A 23,876-nucleotide genomic window follows, 5' to 3' on the forward strand; every position below is an offset into this window, starting at 1 on the left:
TTTTGCAATGGTGCAGACTAGCTAAAAAACAGTGGTGTGGAAGGTTGCCCAGAGCAATGCCAGTGGTTCAGATTGATTCAAAACCTTCCATCCATTTGGATGCAGGGTGCAGCTCACTGATGGAGTAGATGGAAAGTTAAATACTCTCAGCACCACAGGAAGTGGGTGCACACAATCAATGTGGAGGGCTTGATGCATTGGTCTGATCAGCCACAGCATGTTCTTCTGGTGTGCGGTTATGTGATTATGGAGTTACACCTGGTCCTAGGCTTTACAATACAGATGCAGGTGGAATAGCAAGTAGTGTGTGCAGGAAAGTCCTATGACACCATCAACTGTCACCCTACCCGGTCGCCTCACAGAGGGTGGTGTTGTTAGCACTGACTTAACCTGGCTTACCTCTTGTATTTGTAATGTAATATGGCATTTGTATAGCACCTTTACCCCTTGGCATAGCCTCAAAGCGCTGTAGATGAACACCCTTGGAGGACCAAAACCTGATGTATGAGAGGTTTGGCAGAGGAATTTAGAATGCATTTTAGCCAATATGAAGGTAGGTAGTGGTGGCTAAATTCCTGCTAGCGACCCATATAGAGCTTGGTTGTGGATGGGTGCTGTGAAGGCTGTCGGGAGATTATGCAAGTCAAGGAGACTGATTATATGTCCAGCTAGACCAAATTCTTATTGTGGTTCTTACCTGCATTCTAGTGGCAGAGGTGTTGTGCAATGTGTCTTCAAGTAGCGGATGATTGCAGATGGGTGGGGGTGGGTGGCCATGCCTTCAGAGGGATACGGCTATCATCCATCAAAATGAAGTGTGATACATACATGTGAGTCATGGCAGATTACTTGTTTCGTTGACAGAGTGCAGGTCCTGTCCACTGGGTCTATGGGAGTCTTTTCTGTGTTTGCTCAGTACTTTTCTTGGAGTAACTCATCAATGCCAGTCTACCTATCTGGGGATGAAATTCACCTGAGAGGTAGATTAAGTCAATCAAGACAAAGGGGGAAGAGCAAGGTCTTGAGTGCCTTCCGGAAGGCGAGGCGATCCTCTATGGGGTGGATGCTGAAAGGGATAGAGTTCCATATTGTAGGTGCTTGGATGGAAAAGGACAATCCCCATGTTCTGGTCCATTTTGGCAGGAGGGATGACAAGGAGGAGAGTGGTGCCTGATCTCAGGTTTCTGTTGTGTCTGTAGAGGGTGAGCTTGTGCTTACCCTGCAGCTAGTTAGAAAGGTAGGAGTGGCATGTGTTAGGCAGAGACTCTCCTCCACCCCGCAATCCTCTCCTTATAGTTACACTTAAACTTAGGTGTGTTTTCTCCCGGAAATTGCATTGTGTCAATACTTAAATCGTAGCGCCAGTTATCTTGCCCATTGTCAACTTTCTAGTCTGATTTGGCTGTCTCGTCTGCTTGCACTCTGCCCTGTGTCCGCTCCTAGTGTTCTCCCCTTCCCACTCTCTTCCTCCTCTCTCCTCCTTACCTACTCTATGGTGCTCTCTGTCTCTTCCATCTTTTCCAACTGCTTCTCTATCGACTATCCTGCTCTCCTCTCTAAATCTGGTAGGAAGAAATTTTAAAAAGGACATCCTGGTCTCCAACCCAGGCCTCCCTATCATTGACACCTATACCAGTGCCTCCTCCAGGCAAACTTTCACCAACATCCTCTTTGTTGTTCCCTCACTAGACGTATGGACTCTTCATATGGTCTCTGTGCTCTCTCCTTTCTCTTCTTCTCCCATTAATGGTGGCACCTGGTGGGAGGTCCTCCTGGCCATGGAGGTCATCATTAATGTTTATGTAAATGGCACCATCTTGGCCCAAGGCCCTCAGGCCAACCTTCTTCTCTTCGATAGACGCTTCCTTTTGTCTACTGCTGTCCCCTCTCTTCCCTCCAGGGCTTCCTTGCCTCCCCTGCTCCCTCATCCTTGGCTACCTTGCCCTCTCCTCCTTCCTTTTCTGCCCCCATTCAGGCTTCTAGTACACCTCCGCAGGGCTTACCTGTGATTTGTACCCCTCCCCGGAAGTCTTTCAAGGACGGCAACCTTCTCTATATTGCCACTCTAAACTCTTGCTCAGCTGTCAAACACTCCTCTGACATCTTCCGCCTTCTGGAGGAACTTGACCTTGATGTCCTCGGTCTCACCGAGACATGATTCACAGCCACCTCTGTCACGAGCTTTGACACTCTACTCCCTGACGGCTACAAGATCCTATTCGTGCCCAGGTCCAAACGTCCTGGAGGGAGTGTAGCCCTGATCTTGCCCGAGTGGATTCCTGCCTCTGACATTCCTACACAGGAATACTCCTCTTTCGAATGCCTCATCTGCAGGCTATCTCTCTCTCCTAGCCATTCCCTTACTGTGGCTACTATCTATCGCCACCTGGTCAGATCTCCTCCTTCCTCTCTGACTGGGCGGACCTCTCCTCTTCCCTCCTGGTCTCAACCACTCAACTCCTCCTTCTTGGAGACTTCAACAACCACCTGGATGCTTCCTGTCCTTCCTCTGGACTCTTTTGCGACCTTTGCGACTCTCTCTCACTCACTATTCTCTGTCCGCACCAAGAAGAGAGCCCACAACCAAGCCTGCGTCTCTGCGGCATCTAACAACTCGGCTGAACTCTTTAAAATCTGCAAGGAACTGGCCAATCCTGCCGCAGTCTCCACCTCTCCTGTCCCTTCCCAGGTCCTCTGCATGGCTCTGGCTTCCCATTTCATCTCTAAAACTCGGGACATCCTGTCCTTTCTCTCCTCCTCTCCCCTTCCTCCCTCAACTCCCTGCTCTTCCTCTGGCCCTTCCTCGGCTACCTCTCCTCCCTCCTTCTCTGCCTTTCCCCTGTTCTGCCCAGGTGAGGTTTCCAGACAAGTGTGATCTATGAAAGTCTCATCAAAACAGGTTCACCCCTGCTCCTCCAAAACGATCAAGGACCACATTGACTCCCTGGCTCCTGCCCTGGCCGACTTCTGCAACCACTCCTTTGCCACTGGAGTCTTCCCTTCCCCCCTGAAGCACTCCCTTGTGCACCTTATTCTTAGGAAACCCTCTGCCGACCCATCTTGCCCTGCCAACTATTGCCCAATCTCCATCACTCCTTTCCTGGGCAAACTCCAGGAAAAGCTGGCAATCTCCCAGCTCAATCTTCACACTGAATCTGTTGGCTGTCTCCATGATAATCAGTCTGGCTTCAGAGCTGCCAGAAGCACGGAAACTGCTCTACTGAACATCCGTGAAGACCTGCCCCCCAACCTTGACTCAAACACCCCCTGTGTCCTCATCTTACTTGATCTCTCTTCTGCCTTTGATACGGTCAACCATGCCATTCTGCTCAATCGTCTCCATGATAACCTGGGTATCACCAGTCAGGCCCTGGCGTGGCTGACTTCTTTCCTCTCTGATCGCCCCTCCCAGGTTCAACTTAGGTCCTTCCACTCCTCTATCTCTATCTCTACCTGTGGTGTTCCCCAGGGGTCTAAACTCTCTCCCTGGCTGTTTAACCAATACCTGGCACTTCTTGCCCACCGCATTGCCACGCTCTACCCCAACTTCCAGTGCTATACTGATGACACTCTGCTCATATCTAGGCTACCCTCAGCCACCTCTTCTTCCTCTCTCATCTCTGTCTGTCCACCATCCAGGAGTGGTGTGCCGCCAATGACCTCTGCCTTAATGCCAGTAAGACCGAGATTCTCTTCATCGGCACACCCGCTCCCTCTTTTCCTGTCACTCTCTGGCCGGCCTCTCTTGGCCCTCTTCCTGTGCCCACCTGTGAGGCTAAAATCCTTGGGGTCATATTCCATTCCACACTCTCCTTCTCTCCTCACATCTCTGACATCAATAAGAAGTCACACTACCAGCTGCACCTCCTCAGAGGTATTCTTCCTTTCCTCTCCTTCCCCCAGAAGCTTACTGTCTCCAGAACTCTGGTTCTCTCTAGGCTGGACTATAGCAACAGCCTCTTTCTAAATCTGCCTGCCTCTACTCTCCGCCCTCTGCAACTTATCCAGAACAGGACTGCAAGACTTGTCCATAGCCTCAAGATCAGGGATCGTATCTCTCCAGGACTGAAATCTCTGCATTGCCTCCCAGTGGCTGCGAGGATTAAGTTAAAAACACTCTGCATTGTCCACAAGGCATTCTGGGGCCTATGGTCTCAATATCTTCAACTCTCTCTTCCTAAATATTTTCCTTCTCGAACTCTTCACTCATCCGCCTCCAACTCCCTCACGGTCAGTCGCTTCTCCAAGCAACAAGTTGGTGGTAGATCTCTCTCTTCTGCTGGGGCCTCCCTCTGGAACAGCCTCCCTGCCTCACTGGAACTTGAGGAGAATCATCTCCGGTTCCGGAACCACCTCAAAACCTTTCTCTTTGCTTCTGCTTTTTCTCCTCCTCGCCCCTGCTGAATTCCTAGTTGGAACTGCACTGGTTACCTGGCCACTCTCTAATTTCGGGCCCAGGTCCCTCCACTGCCAGTCGCACACGTGCACTGCCTTCCTGGCTGGCAACACCGGCACTCGGGAATGTCCCTGTATCCCTACAGTCCCTCTACCAGCAGTTGACACCAGATGTCTGCACTTACCTTTGCACTGCCACCAGCTGGCCGTACTATACTTATTGTTATTAGTCTATTATCTCATGTACTGCACTTTCCTTTCCCCTCCCCCTCTCCCTTGCACTCTTCGCCTTCCCCCTTTCCATGCACTTGCGTGTTCTGAATGACACCTGGCCTAGTAGGATCGCTGTCTGTCTTCCCTCTGTTCCCCCTCCCTTGCCTCGTCGCGCCTTGAAACACTTGTGTATAGGCACATTATAAATGCCATATCATATCATATTCCGGGCCTGTCTTGTGCTGAGCATGGGGGTGATGCACATAGCCTTGAAGGTGGACTGTTGCCCGACATGGAGCCAGTGCAAGACACGGAAGACAGGTGCGATGTGCTCTCCAGGGCTTAGGGCTAGCAGGAGCCTGGAGGCAGTGTTTTGGACCCGTTGGAGTTTTCTGAGTTAAGATGTAGGCGCGCCCAGGTATAGGGAGTTGGCATAGACTAGGCGAGAGAGGACGATAGGCATGATTGTGGCAACTCTGTGGGGGCAGGAGAGGTAAGGAAAGATGCATCTGAAAATGCACAGGTGTAGATAGCATGATTTTGACACAACGTTGATGTGATGTGAGAATGTCAGACCTGCTTCCACGTTGCAAAGTTCTTTTCTGTGTTGAGGTAGGGGGTGGTGGGCATAGAGAGTACAGCCACGGGTGGATTGGGGAAATAGGGCATAAAGGATTTTCAGTGGAGGAAAGCAAGGGGGAAGGAGCAGTGGATTACATTTCACGCGTTGGACAAAAAGATTGAGTCAGGCACTAGAATGCAGGGTTTGAGATGGATCATAGAGTAATATAGAGGAAGATAGGAGGAGCAATGCTGTGAATATATTTGAAGATGGGAATAAGTTTGCAGAGGGGCTGGTTATGCATGGAGTCAGTGGGAAGAGGTGGGGTACATTGAAGAGGGTGTGTGAGAACGAGTTTGGCTTTGTCAAAGGGGTAATAGGAGAAGACATGAGGCCCAGGAAGAGGCTTGAGCAGTAGTCAAGACAGCAAAGGAGCAGGGAAGACAGACATTTTTAATGGAATGATAGGTGGGGGGACGATTTTATGGATGTTGAAGAGATTGCACCTGATGGCCGTGGATGTGGAGATGATAAAGTGTTGAAGTTTAAGAAAGTTATCAAAGAGGAGCCCATGCTTGCATGCCTATGGGGAGGTTGTGGGGAGGTTGGGGCAAAATGAGCTAGCAGAGGAGAGAAGAGGTAGTGTGTTAGAGGCTGGAAGTTAGATGGCTTAATTTTTGGAAGTTACGTTTTTAAGCAACAAAGGGCCATACAGTTTAGATGTGGGAGAAGCAGTTGATGATTTTTAGGAACAGGTGAAGTGTGGAAGGAGAAGAATATTTGAGTGTTGTTTGAGAACAGATATAAGGATGAGATGAAGAGCATGAAAAGCAGTTGAACTAGGAATGAGCCTGAGGGACCCAGAAAGGCAGAGTAGGATTAGCGGTGCCTCTGTTCCATGAAATAGAGAAAGAATGATCAGAGAGGCAGGAGGCAATCCCGATTAGAGCAGTTTCCTGCATTCAAAGGCTAAAAGGGTTAATGTAATGTAAAGTGGACTTATATAGCACCCTTTGCCAATAATGTTGGCCTCCCTGCGCATGGCTCTGTAATAAGTGACGGCAGGGTGTTCTAGTCAGCAGGAAGGTAGATGCAGAAACATTTGGTGTTGATGGAAGCAGGTCGGAAGTACCGTTACCTGTGCAGCGATATGAAAATCTCTATGTTTGGGGTTAGTACTGTGGTAGCTAAAGCGGTCCCTCCCCAAGGGTCACTTTGGCCTCAGCTTCGGCGTGCAGCAAATAAGGAGATTAGACACAGACTGGTGGGTAAAGCAAGCTTCTTGTATTAGCTAGAAAATACACAGCATACAGAGTGATCTCTTGATAAGCAGGAAAATACACCAGGACAAGTGGTGGGCATTCGTCAAGGGACAGCCCTTAGAGCACGGGTTATATAGCATATCATATGCAATCACTAATATATACTAGCATTTGCACAATGGTGGGAGGTACTGGGCATGAAATAGCAGACATTTGGCATTAGCTATCAACATATCACTAATAACCTTGTGATAAAGCCTTGCTGGAACATGGGCTAGGTACATTGTGTTGTCATTTGGATAAGCAGTATTCGCAGAAAAACTATAGTTATCTACCATATATGGTGTTCATGCTATACTTGTAGAGAGCAAGTGCGAGAGAAGGTCTGACGTGTCCCTCTGCCTTGTTACAGGGTCTTGGTCCAATCAGCACTACCAGGGGTTTGGGCAAGACTAAATGGAGGATCTCAGGCCTAAATGTATGAGATAGCCTAATTTAGCATACCATACCATAGCATAACCTAGCATAGCATACCATAGCATAGCATAGCATAACAATCCTGCCACATCAACTCCCTGTTTGGTCATCCATGAGACAGGGCATAGACCACAGGGAGCAAGTTGTGGGCATGGCATCAATCAAAGATGCCCAGGTGCACGGGCGGCATAGGGATAGGGTGGATAGGCACAAGGATTGTTACAGAAAGGATGTTGCTTCAGAGGCATAGATTGTTGGCCTCCAAGGTCCCAATCCAAAGATTCATACAATTTGGCGTCGAGCATTTGTCCTAACACATCTACCATTTCCTGTTCATTGGGGGCATCATTGGAGGCGTCCTCCTTAATTAGAGATGTCTCTATTTTAAGTGGCAGCAGTCTGACCCCGGTGGGCAAGTGAGACACATGTTTAGCACAGTTTGACAGAAGGCAACAAATAAGAAAAACTATCATTGCAAAGGCAGCAATTATAACAACAATGATTCCAATACCATGTAGAATGGAAGAGCGCAGTAAACCAAAAGTGTTTTGAATCCAAGTTTACAGTGAGCCGGCATAACCTTACTTTATATCGTGTAAGGTGGTCCCAACCCCTTGGAGGTGTTTGACGTCCTCAACCTGGAAGGAGTCATCGGGTACCCAGGTGCAGCATTCTTGTCCTATAATTTTACAGGTACCCCTTGGGCAGCTAATAAATAATCAAGCGCCATTCTATCCTGGAGGACCATAGTTCTGGGTGCAACCTGTTCGCTTTTAAGATTCTGTATTCTTTTTGTGGTGTTGTTGGCTACCTGTTCTAGGAGGAGTGATAGGGAATAAAGGTCAGCCCTGTTGATAGCAGTGCCAATGCTCGGGACCAGGAACCCTAGGAGGCCTTTTAACCATGTCCAGGTGTTGCATTTGGAACGACAGGTGTGTTGTGAGCTTATGTGGTGACTGGTGGTAATAGGTGATGCTGCTCGGGACTGCTCCTGCGTGGAGAATAGGGGGCATGAGCATGCTAGCTTGTGCGCTTGATCCGCTTCCAGACCCCTTCTCCCAAACCGTGGTACCCGTGGGATACTCTGCCACTGGAAAGCTCATCTGTTGATTAGTTTTGGCGAGCACTCCGTCCTGCTGCTTCTGGCAGGGGTGCTTGTATGTTCTGGATCGAGTTCCTTCACTGGTCCCTTGCATGTGGTAGTCCAGTCCTGCTGTGACTAAGCCACTCTACTTCAGGTAAGTATTCCTGTTTGCCTTTGTCTTTCCTCATCTGTTTTTGTTGTATTGTAAAGTTTGTTGTCTTATATTGCTGTCGGTTCCACTTTTGATGTTTGTTCTTTTGCTTTCTTTCCTTGCAGGTGATGTTGCCGGCCCGGCGGAGCTCGAGGTGGCAGCCGGAGGGAACGAGGAACGAAGCAGCAGCTGTACAGTAACTGGTAAATTGCTAACTAGGGGGCGCGCAGGGTTGAAATGCGGCGCGGCCCTAGGACGGATGTTCTAACCTTGTCTTTCTTCTTCTTCACAGAGTCCGAGTTTGTGGCTGCGGAGTGCGGTGCTGCGGCATCGGGATCAAGGTCACTGGATGTCAGGAGAAGAGTCTGCAGTTGAAGCAATGAAGCACCGGTTTCCTGGAGGTGAGTATGCAGGAGAACGCCATGTTTCAAAAGTAAGTAAACTGGTCCAAGCGGCGGTGAGCATCACGTTGCACGCGAGTGCACAGGAATGCGAAGCACCGGCCTTAAGGATGGAGCAGCTTATATAGCTGAGCTTCTGAAGCTACGCCCACCAGGTTCAGCCTGCCTGCCACACCTTGCCACACCCAATGAGTCCGCACATGAAGACCAGGCCTAGGGAGCCACACCCGATGAGTCAGCACATGAGGATGTTCTCTGGAATAAAGGCTTTCAGCTCCTGGAAAGTTCTTGTAAAATAAAAGCACTCCTTCACTGAAATAAAGTAAAAGCACCCCTGCAATGAAATAAAGTGTTCCTGCTCACATCTCTATATGAGCCTGGTGCCAAAGGCACCAGGACTGAGTCCAGCCAGGGCCCCTGTGTTTATGTGTCCAATAGGAACATAAGTGAGTCAAGTGGCCCATTGTTCCCATCACTAGATGGTGTGGTTTTTGTGTTCTCGGGCCTGTGGCCATGACACAGAGAGCTCCAACATCATCAGGAGGGCAGGTTTGCCAGTGTCCTTCATGGCATCGATTTGAATTTTCAAGTCAAGTAGGGCAATTTCTGTTCTGTGTTTGGGTCGGAAACCTGATTGGCGAGTGTCCAAAATATTGTTTTCCTCGAGATACTGTTGATCCTGGATGTAAGCAACACGATTCAGGATCTTCAGGAGGTAGGGTACCATAGTAATGGGGCAATAGTTTGTCAGTATGGAAGGATCAAGGGAGGGTTTCTTGAGAAGCGGTCAGACCCATGCTTCCTTCAGGGATGTTGGCACTGAGTTGGTGGAGAAGGAGGCGTTGGTGATGGCCTTAGAGATAGGTCTGGCGGGTGTGCATGTTTGCTGAGGTTGCAATGGCTGGGAAGCATAGAGAGGGAGGTGAGGGATGAACTGCGTGCAGAGTCTGAGGAACCTATTCCTCGTGGGAATCGGAGGGGGCAAAGCAATGGCAGAATTGGTTGCGTGAGGCCTGGTCTGCGAGTCTGCAGTGGGTGGAGTGATTGAGGAGCGTGGTGTGGGATGCACGCGGTGAGCCAAGTGCGTAGCCTGAGGAAGCTGTTCCTCGTAACGATCGGCAGGGGCATAGTGATGGCAGAGTCAGGGATTTTGGTTTGCGTTGGGCCTGGTCTGCAAAAATGCGGTGGGCAGAGTGATCGAGGTGCGTGCTGTGTGACGCACGCAGTGAGCTGAGTACATAGCCTGAGGAAGCTGTTCCACATAAGGATTAGCAGTGGCGCAGCGATAGCATAGTCAGGGATTTCCTGCTTCAATTACCATTTTTTAGAATCTCCTTATGCCCAAAAGTTCCAAAGAGTGTCAGTCGTTACAGGACCTAGTAGACAGGAGTGAGGATGATGCAAAAGTTCAGGATCCCTGCACTAATAACAATGACAGACGTGTAAAGCTGGAAGAAGTCAGCTGAGGCATTGGGCACATTAAGCTGTCTCCCAAATGCCTGGGGCTGGAGGACTTATGCATCTACACTCCAGGTGCGCAGCGTTATTGTAGCTGCTTGGTGACAAAAAAACATTGAGAGCGATGGGCCACCCATAGGAGAGAAGAGTTGCAAACGTTTGAGAGTGATGGGCCACCTGTAGGAGACAAGTGTAGCAGTGGTGTGCTTCTAGTAGGTGTGGTTCACCTGCTGATGTCAGGTGAGATGGTGGCCACACTCCGCATGTTGTACCTTGGGACCAGTAGTGGAACTTCATCGTCAAGGGGTGCTGAATGAAGAGTCACCGGGGTTTTAGCTGCTGGGACCCCAGAGGGCAGCTGTAGAGGAGTGTCGTTATCCTGTACCCCTACAGATTTCAGTTTTGCTGCATCTTTGAAGCAGGCAGACGGCGGGTTGTCCTTGTCCTGGACCCCTTGCTGTTCATCGTTGATTGGAGGTGCTGTTTTTACACACTGGCTGGTGTGCACCCAGGAGTCATGGCCTCTACAGCATACTGCGGTGTGGGTTGTGAGCAGGATCTGGAAAGGACCCTTCCATTGAGGATGCAGGGATGATATTTTCTGTTGCACTTTCAGGACCACCCAGTCCCCAGGCAGGTGGCTGTGGCATGGTGTTTCAGGTGGTCGAGGAAGGGCTTCTTGGATTTTCTGGAAGAGAGAACTGACAACAAGCATTAGTCTTTTGCATTAGGAAACAACAAGATCATCATTTAGTTGTAAATCACAGAGTTCAGGAGAAGGTGGCAGAATAACTGGCATTCTCATGGGCCTCCCCATGGGAATCTCATGGGGGATAGGCAGTGTGCTCTATTTACAGTGTTTCTTATGTCCATGGGTACAAGAGGGAGGGCTTCAGGCCACTTTAGACCTGTTTCCTGGCAGACCTTGGCAAGGCAGAGCTTCACGTTGACGTTTCAGCATTCCACCACCCCTGCCGATTGTGGGTAAAAATTACAATGAAAGTTCTGAAGAATCCCTAAAACACTGTAAATGTTCAATACAATCTGTCCATTGAAATGGGTGCCTCTGTCAGAGTTTATGGAAACTGGAAGACCAAAATGTGGGATGCATTCTTTCAACAGTTTCTTAGCCACTGTAATGGAATCATCATATTTACAGCGGTGGGCCTCAGTCCACACAGAAAATGTGTCTATCACTACAAGGAAATAGTTGAAGGAGACACACTTGGACATACTAATGAAATCAATTTGGCGAATCACGAAGGGGCCATAAGGGACTTCATGTGCCCGTGGAGTGGTTTTCACAGGCTTTTCAAGGGTTGAACGTGAGACATATTGGACAGTGAACACAGTATTTCTGAGCAGTAGAGGGGAATTTAGGAGAAAACCAGTATCTCTGTACCTCTGAGGTCATTGTTCCCTTGCTGGAACGGGACACAGAGTGAGCAATACATGCTAGATAAGGTAGTAATGCTAGTGGGGCCACTAACCGGCCTGAGTGACCACACCATTGGCGATCAGAGCAACAAACATTTCCTTTACTTTACCAGCCCTGTTTCTCGTCCTTGGGGGCCGCATCTTGGAGGTCCGACCAGGATGAAAACAGATGCTAGGGGGTCCTCAAATGAGAGGAGAAACAGCAGCACATAATCAGGAGCTTGAGGACCATGGAGGGATGCATTTTTCACATGGCCATCACCAACGCGTTACTCTACGAGGTGCTGTCATAAAATTGAGTGTGGCCCTTACATTTCACAATGGCCAACTTAGTGGGCATAAGAATGGCGTTAAGCAGTGCTTCAACATAAGGTGCATTAAGAATGGGAGTATATTAGGTACGCAGGTAACCTCTCTGTTTCCAGAGGGTCCTGTAGTTGTGTGAGATACCAAAAGCGTAACATGAATCAATGTATATAGTGGCTGTGCATTGTGTGGTGATTGTGCAAGCTTCTGTGAGGGCAATGAGTTTGGCAACTTGTGCTGATCGTATTAATGTGAGCTGAAAAGCTTCTAACACTTCAAAGGAGATGCATATGGCAAAACCTGCTTGGAGACTACCTATTGAATCTCTATGACAAGACCCGTCAACGAAGATAATGAGGTCTGCATTGGGAAGGGGGATATCCTTGAGGTCAACTCTTGGTGATGATACATCAACCGCTGCAAGGCAGTCTTGCTGGGGCCCGTCATCAAGTGTGGGTAGGAGGGAGGCATGGTTGAGTGGGGCGCATCTGATGAGAGTGATGTTTGTGGCAGAGAGGAGCAGTTTTTCATATTTGTTGAGACGTGCAGCAGATAGGTGTTGTTTTACCCCTGAGGAGGAGTGCTAATATAGTGTGGTACTGCTATGTTTATATGGTATGCTATGGCAATATTGTCAGCTTTTGTACGGAGAAAGGCAGCGTCAGCTACCGCTCCGAGACATCTGGGGAGAGCGAAGGCAACAGGGTCTAACTGTGAGCTAAAAAAAAAAGTTACCTGGCATTGTAGATGCCTGTGCTTCTGTGTGAGTACGCCTATGGCATACCCCTCTTTCTTAGAACAGGGTGAATGATTTAGAGTAGTCAGGTAGGGTGAGGGCTGGGGCAATGGAAATTGCAGTATTGATCTTGGGCCTGCCTACGAACAATTCTATTCAATTACATTATACTTACTGAATCATTTCCAGAATCTTGGCATACAGCTTTAGTGGTGCTCATTTTTAAAAGGGGCGTGAAGACTGACCCCAGAAAATATCGACCTATAACAATAATGGATGCAGACAATAAAGTCTTTGCGTCCCTTTCATTGTCACATTTGGAGGAGTGGGTGAAGAAGAACGATAGGGTAAGCGTGCTCCAAACTGGATTTCGTAAAAAGGGCATTGTACAAATGTAAATGGTTTTATTTTTTGTTAGATACAGGAAAATGCTTGGACGGAGAAACAGGATCAGACATTTGCGACCTTGATTGAGCTCTCTCCAGCCTTCGATTCTGTAGTACGACCTCAACTGTGGGCTAAGCTAGTGGATTGGGGAATTCCAGAAGGTCTTCTGAAATTAATTAAAGGCTTTCATAATTGATCCAGAATAAGTATTAGGCTGAGTAAAGAAGTTGAACTTTCGAAGAGGATAGACAATGTGACTGATTTTAGGCCGGGCTGTGTCTTAGCTCCCTGCCTTTTTAATCTTTGCCTGTCGGATGTGAATGACTACCTAGCCCCTGCTGCTTTTATTTTGCCAAAAATGTGAACTATGTGTACACTGTAGATAGAGTATGCAGATTACTTTTTTCTTTTTGATAAGACACACATTGGTTTGCAACGTTTACTGAGGGTCTTTGAAGTCTTTGCAAAAGGCAATGGATTAATGATTAACCCTAAAAGAAGAGAAATCTTAGAATCTTCTCATTTTTTTAAACATAGTGCGTTTAAATGAACCTTGAATAAGGTTCCTTTAAATAATGAAAAGGTGATTTTATACTAGGGTTTTATGATTTTTAGTCAGTCACAAAAGAAACAGTTAATTTCCAGTTTAAATCGTGAAGCATTGTTATTAGCTTATCAAATGTTGAAAATCATTAGTAAATATGGTCGGTTTTCTTTCAGGCCTGTGTTGAAGTACTTTGAAGGGAAAGTTGGCCCGACATTGCTGTATGGGACAGAGCTGTGGGGATCATGGCTGTATGAATACTAGGACAAAATTGAAACAATCATTTGGAGGAAAGAGTTAAGAGTACCCAATTGTATTCCTCTTGCAGTGATCCAATTTGAATTAGACATTTACTCACTGCAAGCAAAAGCCAAGTGTAGATCTACGGCTTGGTACCACAAGAATCAGTGTTCCTGCAGAAAATACATTATATTGTCATTTCCATGATACCATGCTGCTGTAAGACCAACTTTTTAAAGGAATTTCTAAAACATTGTGTAGACATTCTTGAAGAAATTGGAAGTAAAACTGCTGGCCTTGAATATGATTTATTAAAGGTGAAAATGGTATTGCAGCGTTGGGACCGGGCAAAGACAGTGGATACGTTTCATGGGTACCCCTCCTTATTACATCTTTCTTTAAAGCACAAGAAAGGGGGCTACGTTGCGCAATATTTGAGGCTCTTTCCAAATCGACATTAAAGAGAGATCGTTATGCGCTTTAGGTGGAACCTCTGATATACCCAGGAGGTTCTACTTAGGCGTAGGTTGATAGAAGCCAAAGATGCATATTGTCGATTTTGTAGAGCATTGGACGGAGTAGAAACACTAAAACATTTGTTAATGGGGTGTAGATATTGAGAATGAGTTACATTAGGAAATTGGATATGGATATTATATGGGTGGATAGTGAATTTATCTGTAGAAAATGCTGTAGTGTTAACTCTACCTCTATTGGTCTTGCTGTCGCAGGCTTTGTAATACATTTGGAATTAAATAAATTGGGGAATGGGGAGCTATCAGCATGAACCAGATCCTAACTGATTGCTATTTCCTTCTGAAATATGAGCTGTTGGGATTCTAAAAGCTTTGCACTGTTGCACTTTAAATTAATCTATTGTATTAACGGTTTAGATCTGTCAGCCTCTATTTGTGTGTACTTAATTATGAATTTTAGGGATGTTTGGTGACTTTCATTTTTAAAGACTCTGCTGGTTTTGTATTGTATCTGAATTTCTATCATAATAAATTTGCAAACCTGAGTATTTGTATGCAAATGTTTTATATTTGGAGGTCTGATTTAAGTGTAATCTAAGAAAGTAATGTAAAGGTGTTGTATTTTGGAAAAGGTTTGTATAAACCAAATCCAAATAAAAAAATAAAAATATCTTTGAACATTTTGCTTTATTCTTTAAACCCTGTTTTGGTTGCACCTGCTTAATAAAGTATTTTCTTTTAGAAGACCCTTTGTTCGCCATGTCGTCACACTCATCACAGTGGGAAAGTAGTGAAGGTAGGTCAGCGAGTGGTCAGAAAGGAGAGAGTTGGTGGGGGAGAATTTTAGAAGGTGGATGTCACCCAAGAGAGTGATGGGAGCTCCAGTGGGAAGGGAGTCAAGGAGAAGGCCAAGATCAGGGGAAAAAGTATTGTGTGGGCCAGGTGACTGATAGATAAGGAGGATGGATAGAGGGTTTGGGGGAGCGACTGAGTCGCATTACACTCAAAGGACAGAGGAGAGTATTCATAACTACACTGAAGTAGTCCATCTCCTTCTTTCACCTGTTTTTCTTGACCTCTGTACTGTAAAGTTCTCTGGGGCTCTGCACAGTTGCCCCTACTGTTTAATGCTTATACGCATCCTGTGATTCCTTTCTGATTCTTCTCCTATGCAGATGATACTTACATTCTGCTTTGACTGGTTCTGGGCTAGGGTCACACTGCCTCCCAGTTTTCAAGACTACACCGAGACCATAGAAAGTTCAATGAGCAACTACTGGCCTAAACTTCCCACGGACAAGACAACGATACTCCTGGTAGGTGTCATGGCAGAGTTATGAAACGCTACTTGCTGACCCTTTTGCATGGACACTCCACCCCACTCCTGTTCCCTCGGTCCCTAGCATGGGACACATTCTTCCTTTTTCTCCCTCACTATCTTTGCTTCCCTGTGGGTTCTGACGCTGTTTCCTTTCTAATGAACTATGTTAGATATCGAAATAATAATGTGTCCTTTGCACTGTGCTTCTAATCAAAGTAGTATACTTAAAAGATTCTTACATACAAATATTATTATTGCATGTACTTACATAATCATTATTATACTCATTCTTTATTCGGCTCAAAGCCATTAAGATTTCATCAAAAATACTATGATCAACATGTATCACATTAAAACATAAAATATTGTTGGATAAAAAAGGATAACAGCACTTTTCAAAATATGTTAAAAAAAATTTACATTCAATAAATATGCACTACATTGAGGAATAATAACAATCAGAGGGAGTAAACGAAGGGGGAGGACCAAAAAACCACTAACATCTAAGTGGCCAGATGAATATATTTGGCCACGTTGCAGACGACAGATGGATCCCGCGTATAGGCCAGACAAAGCATAGCTTCCGCAGTGGTCATTACTCCTGCCGCTCTAAGGGTTGGCTTTAGATACAGAGATCTCACTGCACTAAAGTTTTTACAGAAGAATAGAGAGTGGAAACTAGTTTCCATACTGGAAGTGCATCGCGGACAAAAGCCCGTTCTTTCTCTACTCCAAGATTTCATAAAGGAGGCCAATCTCAAGGTCCCCATTCAAACATTTGAGTGTAGGGCACGTGCATATGGGGCTTCAAGATAATCCAGATAACCCTTGAAGCCAAAATAAAGTTTGCAATCAAGATGGCTCAGGCCCAACTTCAGTTGTTGGCAGTGTGATATCATAATTCTCCTGCTGTAATCTACTATTGCTTTCTTTACTCTAAGGGTTGCAGCTTTATTTTTGGCATGGGGTCTGTCAACAGCACTTGTTCATTAAGTTCTATCAGAGTTTTCCTCACATGTCTAACCCACAACAAACCCTTTACCCCGTTCAAATTGATCAGATACACCAAAGCTGCACAATATAGGTCTAGGCTAGGCGTGCACCATAATCTCAGCCAATACAATACTGGTTTCATTTTAAGCTCAATACTAACAGGGCACAAGTCAACCATCATATGTTTGAGGGCATTAGGAGACACTTGAGCTGGCATGATTATACTTTCCAAAAATGAGTTTTCGACTTTGTCTACCTCGGAGACATTAGCATGGACCCAGATAGCTGCTCCATAAGAAGCAGGCATAACCGGCTGTTTCCGATGGACATTTAGTGTGGGGGAAATGGCTCTTCTACCATGTTTATTGAAGAATGACCTGACTCCGCCACTGTATTCTTCCGGGTTAAAACGTGCTTTTGCAACCTGACCTGACCCCAGGTAGTCATAGAATTTAACCTGCTCAAGAGCAAGGCCTTGAACCATAGCTATTAGTTTTCGGTGTTTGGTCAAGTTAGGCTTGAACACCATGGACTGTTTTGCCTATTTTCAGTGTGAGCTTAAGTACCCTGCCTTTCCTCAAGAACGACTCCAGTGTTGTCTGCATACCCCATGGCGCTGTTGATAGCAACCTGGCGTTGCCCGCGAAGAAGAGTGTCGGATATCTCTCAGTGCACAATTTGGGTGGATCCTGGCACTCCTCAAATAGGGTGGTGATAACTTCCCCAATGCAGATAGAAAACAAAAGAGGGGAAGAGGACGCACCCGTGCCTTACCCCTTTAGTCACATCAAACGAGGGCGTAACCTCCCCTGCCAGCCCAATATAATCATAACTTGAGTAGAGTGCACGACTGGTTTAAAACAAAAATGAACATGTTACAAAAACCTTGCCATGTGCCACTTTGGGCAGCCTATAACTTTGACTCCCAATGGCCAGTCTGCGCTAAATTTGCCAACAAATGGATTGGTGCAACTAAAATAACCCTTTGAGCCCTGATGCCCATGGGCTATGGCGCGGTATAAATAAATAAAACTTCTCTGTTAATTTGGAGAGTGAGCAAAGGTATAGGGGCGTTTGAAAAAACTCATGGTAAATGTTCAGCTCGCGTAGCAAAAGCAACAATAAATTTAAGTTCACAAAATTTGGAAGGAGGCGCCTGCCTGATTTCACCCATCCCTTATGCTGGTTTGGAGAATTTCTATTTAATATTGTTTTGAAAATAACCAAAATGGTTATTATGCACTGCCCATGTGTGAGTTATTAAGCCAATTGTAAATCAGGGATACGTTCAACATGCACTGGCAATGCCAACAGTTTGGGCTTTTGTGCAGGCATGGGAATGGCACTTGCCAGGCACTACCGTAGCGGTATTAACTGACCATTGATGGTAGCAGGTGGAAAATGGTGGGAGTACCTGGGCATGTAATGGCAGTGCCTGGCAAATGCCTATTACTTATAAACAAGCCAAAACTGTTGGCTTTGCCAATGCTTGTTTTTAACAGGACTTCACTGAAGGGACACTCATAGCGCTTATAAATCAAGTGGCTGAAGGCAGACTTGCTTAAGACATTTGTATTACACCAGTAGTGTGTTTACAGTACCAATTAAGTCATTAACTCTCAGAAGAATGCTTTGACAAAACACGGGCAGGCACTTCCGAGTGCAAAGTTGGATGGGAAGGCGTCATTAAAGTAAGCAGAAAGAGTTCCCATGAGGAGGTGTTTTGGGCGGGGAGGGACAGCAACTGGGTGGGAATGGCCATAGGTATTAACATTGCCATGGGCAATCAATGGGTGGACAAATAACCACACACTTTCAAGTCTTGTGTCCCTCCTCATATTGCCATTTCTCTGAACTGTAATGCAATAGTTTCGCCACCTAATAGCCCACACTAAAAACGGTCTTGGCATCCTCTCATTTGGCCATGCCATTTCAGACACCATTTATGTCCAGCTTTGTAGGCACATCACTCTCGCACAACTAGTGCACATTTGCCCTGCCTTTTGTGACTTGTTAAAGTCACAAAAAGTCACAAACATGGCCGATTTTATAACGTGTTCACGCAGTTTTCAGGCTCATCATGTTACAAATGATATCCTAAGAGGCCTATCCTGAATGTGAAAAGCGAAGCAGCCTTTCAACTGCGTCACTTTTACACTGCACATCAATGTTGATGTGAATGTAAAAATATTGAAGGGGGGGGGCACATTTTTGGCTGAAACGCTGGGGTGCCTCAATTCACCCTGACAAAGAGATGTGCCTGAAGCTACTAGATGGGGCGCTGGGTGTCAATAAAAGTACAGTAGCACCATGAGTTCTTTCCGCCCAGCATCCAAAAAGCATTGGATTAGTGACGCACGACGCGGGGACTGCCATATTAAAACACCAATGCAAGGCAAAAAAGTCTGGACAAGAAAGAGGCACCTGCTTCCCTCCTATATCACTGATCACAGGCAAGGATGGCTCCCATTATGAGAATAGTGCTATGCTGTGCTGGACCTCCCCGTTGATCCCCATGCAATACTTGTTCTAGGTCAAATTTGGGCTTTAGTGTGTAGGCCCTTTCTGAAAAACACACACATCCTTCCACTCATTTCCCAGCGGTCCTCACCGGACATTTTCAGCTGAGATGAAATGATATATAATCTGTTGGGTAAACATTCCGAATCGTGTTGAGGGCCTAGTTCTACCCTCAAAAACTATTTTCCAAAATTGATTGAGGAAATATTCCATCTCAAATAAGAAACAGTGGGGTCATTATAACTGAGGCGGTAGCTGTGCCCTGCCGCCTAAGTAATTTCTTTACCGGCACCCGGCAATGGGGATGTACCGGGGCATTCTGGCCCCGGCTGACTCAGTAATTCCCCTTTGCCGGGTGCCGGTAAAAATTACTCCACATTCCCATTGAGTCCCGTAGGACGGAATGGGGAGGCCGGTAGCACTGGTAACATTATTAACGGTGCCGGTGCTACCGTGTAGGTCTGCTCGCGGGTGCCGTTCTGCCCGGGAGGTCAGACCTGCCGGGCTGAAAGGCACCCGCAAATAGACCTCGTAGTTTGCCAGTCTGGTAACAACGGTACCGGCAAGCTTACCGGTACCATTGTTACCGGACCAGCAACCTTGTAATGAGGCCCAGTGACCCTCATTACAAGTTGGGCAGTAATTCCGCTGGATGGAAATACTGTTACTGCCGTGGTGTCTGGTGGAATCAGTGCCACATTACAGGATGACTGGAGCGTGCACAAACCATTGGCGGTAACAGTAATTCCACCAAAAATCTACTCCAAGCAGTACATTTCGTTAACACCGGAAAAGTTGTGGTGTTAATGCTGAGCAAAAATAACATCATTTGGTAAACTAGAAGCTCAGCGCGCAGTAATCTTTAAATTTCCCTTAGCCATCAAGCTACCAACCTCTCTTTGGAGACATGCCAGGATGCCAGGGCAAGACGAGAGTGCCAGAATTGAGGGTCAGCAAACCTAAATTCAGTGAGGGTGTACTGTGAGTATTAGATGAGGTGGTGACCAATGCTGATGATCTTTTCAGAACAAATCAACAGAAAACATCTGTCCACCAAAAGAGCACAATATGGAGCGACCTAAGGGACAAGGTAGTGGCAGTGGCCACTGTGCCACGAGATGTGGAAGACTGCAGGAAGAGGAGGAATTACCTCAGGATTCGTTTCCGCAGTCTCGATGCCTCTCACCCCCATGAGTGACTGACACTGGAGGAAGTACAGTGGAGCCACTGCACCTCACCCGTTGGGAAGCGAGAGTGGCAATCACCCTGCACCTGGAAGGGATAGAGGGAATTGGAGCAGCAGAGGTGGGAGCAGGTAGCCAACCCGAACCAGGTGAGTACGAAACCACACCATGGGATCAGGGATATGTGACACAGCCAGCCAGCCAGCATTGGCTCAAGCACAGGTGACAATGTTGATGTTAAGTCCCTTGCTGGCTCACAGTCAACAAGGCCACAGGAATACGCAGGACACACTTTTCCATATATACCTCTGAACGTTGTAGCATGTGGTAAAGAATTAAAATAAATGTGATGACTCTAGACATCTACAGAGTAGTCACCTCATGCACCCTTCAGAGGCAGACATTCACAATGTCATGACCAGCAACCCAGATATACCCCAGTCATGCAATATTCACCATGCTAGATGATAGTAATTACCAGCCCCCCACACATGAGCCAACACATACCCCATACAGCATCAAAAAAGGTATCCACCCCATGAGTCAGACTACTACCACAAGCATGGCAGGTCACATAGGGTTGGACAGACAACCTCCACAAAAGTAGTCCTATGACTGTAGCCACCTGTGCCAACAACTCAGGGGTCACACCAAGACAATGACACATATGTACTCTGTATCAGTCGTAGACCAGCTAATTAATGTTGAAGGTGCATAGATAACCCACACCCAATGCACTGTGAAGGCATGAGACCTACAGGCGTAGGTGTACCCAGGTCCCTGACGATTCCCTATGTTCTGTGCGTGTACACGCCCCAGTATACATCACAACTGAATCTAAGTCTTTCCGCTCATTACAGGCACACAAGCCAGGCAGGGTGATGATACCAGGGGCAGTGCTGTAGCGCCTCTACATGCAGTGCCCATCAACTCAACAGAAGATGCTGCAAACCCAAGCACCTCTTCTGCCACTCCTGCACTCCAGACATCAGGCAGTCACCGCAAGACCCCAACCAAAAAAGCAGGAACAAACGTGTACCCAGAAGCATCTGCTATCTCTACCGTCATTGTCATCGCTGCAGTAACCTCTGCACTGGCCACTACCATCAAGCTGCCTGCCCCCATATATGCTGCGCCGATCACCTCCTCAACTGCAAATCTGGCAATACCCTTGGGGGTTGGTCCATCCCTCACTTCAAATCCCAGCAGTGTGCATGGCTCAAGTGAAGCAGGATTACCACTGGCGACCTCTATCACCGGTCTCCCTTTATCAGTCTCCAGCATAGGCTCTTTGTCACCCATCAGTGGTTGGCCTGGATTTGACATGCCCTTGCTCAGGCCATGTGCTCCAGACCTTGGTTCTCCTGCTGCTGTTGGCGTGCAGTCGATGAAGATGATGCTTCAGACGGTGGCGATGCAGCAATGTTTGAGATTGATGTCACACCCACTCACCTGTTTGCCTTATCCGGCATCTGGGAAAGGCTCCCAAGGATGGAAGGGCTCACAGAGCTGCAGCTGCAGCATACACATGCAATGCAGGATGCCGTGCAAGGGGCGCCAAGGAGAATAGCCAGGGAAATGGCATGTCAGCGCTGATACCCATCTGAGGCCACAGTGGTGAGTACTTTGGTGGGCTAGAGGGTGCAGGAGCTTACAGAGAAACTGTCACTAAGGTCAAGAGGAGATGCAGAGGGCACTTCTCATCACGATGCAACACATGCGTGCCCTGGAGCCTGTCAACTCTGCCTCAGTTACCCCAACAGAAGGGTCAAAAGCAGGGAGTCCCCATAGGACGTGCATACGCACTGCCACATACACATCAAAGACTCTTCTGACCAAAGAAATGAAATAAAAAAGAATTGCCCGAGTCCAAGGTGACATTGGGGATTTAGGGAGGTGGGAGGGTAAGGGTGTTGGGGATTGAGGGAGGTGAGAGTCAGTGGGTGTTTTGCACTGTACTAAATAAATCAAATGTTAACTTTCACACATGCAAGGACAATGCTTTTTGAGTGAGAGTGAACTATTTAATATGTGGCTCTGTACAAATGAGTGACGTTGGTGCAAAGAAATATGCCTAAAATAAAATGGTCTGAGTTCTTGCGGCACCAGACGGCCGTCCCTCATGCTTACTGCATGGCAGCACTTCCTCAGCAGCATGTGTGTCATCCTCTGGAGGAAGCATGTCGACATCCAGGGCCGGGAGGACATGTTGGCTGATGCACATATTCCGGTGGCATTTCCACTTGCTATACAGTTGAATTACCATATTTATTTCTCGGACTAAATCCGCCAGTTTTCAGCAGTAATTCCACTAGGGCTAATTCCGCCAGCAGATGTATTGCCCATTTTCTGAAATGTTTAATTTAGCAGTGATAAATGTGGCAGTAATTCTGCTACCACTACTTTTTCCACTTACTGCCGTTCTCTTAATGAGGCCCAGTGTACCTGCATGGGGAAGAGCAACTGTTCAACAAGATAGGTAAGGCTTTGGTTCATATATAATCTAAAAAAGTCTCACCTTTGGAACTCAATTTCTCCCCCTATTTTTCTATGTGTAGCCCAAGCAGACGCCAGAGAATGCTAAAAACATTTAACACCGACATTTGCTAAAACATAACCAATCATTTTATTTGACCTCCTAGGGTTCCGTTTTTTCTAGCTTGCACACTTTAGTTGGAAAACCAAAGATGCTGAACTGGGCAGTATGTCTCCGGTTAATGTGGACGACTTCACTGTAACCCACCATCTCACGGTGATGCTTTTGTGAATGGTGTGAATTGCATTGGTCCATGGCGCTATTTCGTTATTCCACATTAAAATTAGAAATATCACAAACAGAGCTAAGGGGTGCATTTATAAGTCCCTCTAGGGTTTGCTTAATTGCATTTGTAGTTGGCTGTTGTCCATTTGACCCTGGGGTGCACTGATTCAGGTATGCAGTTCAAGCCAGATGGTTCACACTGCACCCCATAATTCACGTACTCGCCATATCTAGAGTCTAATAAACATATTATGGAATGTGTATTGCTCCATTTAAGAGCAATTGCCTTTCCACCCCAACCAAGGACGTGAATTGAGTGAGAACATTTGGTTTAAAAAATAAACGCAATAGATTCAAATAAAGAGTTCACAAACACTTTGTACAAGATATCAGCCATCTGTGCAATACACACAATGACCTATATTTAAGGCAAAACCAAGTTCCCTCGACTGTTGCTAATAACGTTTGACTCATTTGGCATAGCAGCTTGGAATTTGCCGAAGATGTTTTCTCGCCCGGGCCCCACAAATTTGGAAAGTTTGATGCAAATTCGTTTAACTGTTTCATAATTATAAAACATAGAACAAAGGGCTATTTTTCAACTTTTGCATTGGTTTTTTTTCCACAAGCAAGCATGTGCACAACCTAAACTGCTGGACGGATTTTCTTGAAATTAAATACAAGTTGGGCACAAAGAAAGTGATGAGGTGGGCATTTTCAAGGTTTGGTGCAAATCCAACAATTAGTTTAAAATCTGGTGGAGAACAGCGTGCACACGATAACATTTTTTTAATTTCACCAATGGGACATTTTGTTTCTCAATGTGAACCATTCTCTTGGGGATTTTGTAGTAAATTCACTGTAAATTCATGGTAAATTTGTAATAAATTCTCATGAGAAAAGTTGAGGGCACAAACAACTAATTTCAAAATGAATGCTAGAATACCAAACATTGCACCCTTTCTCTT

Source organism: Ambystoma mexicanum, chromosome 5q (genome assembly GCF_040938575.1).
Source record: "Ambystoma mexicanum isolate Mex_15411 chromosome 5q, UKY_AmexF1_1, whole genome shotgun sequence".
In the NCBI taxonomy this organism is placed as follows: domain Eukaryota; kingdom Metazoa; phylum Chordata; class Amphibia; order Caudata; family Ambystomatidae; genus Ambystoma; species Ambystoma mexicanum.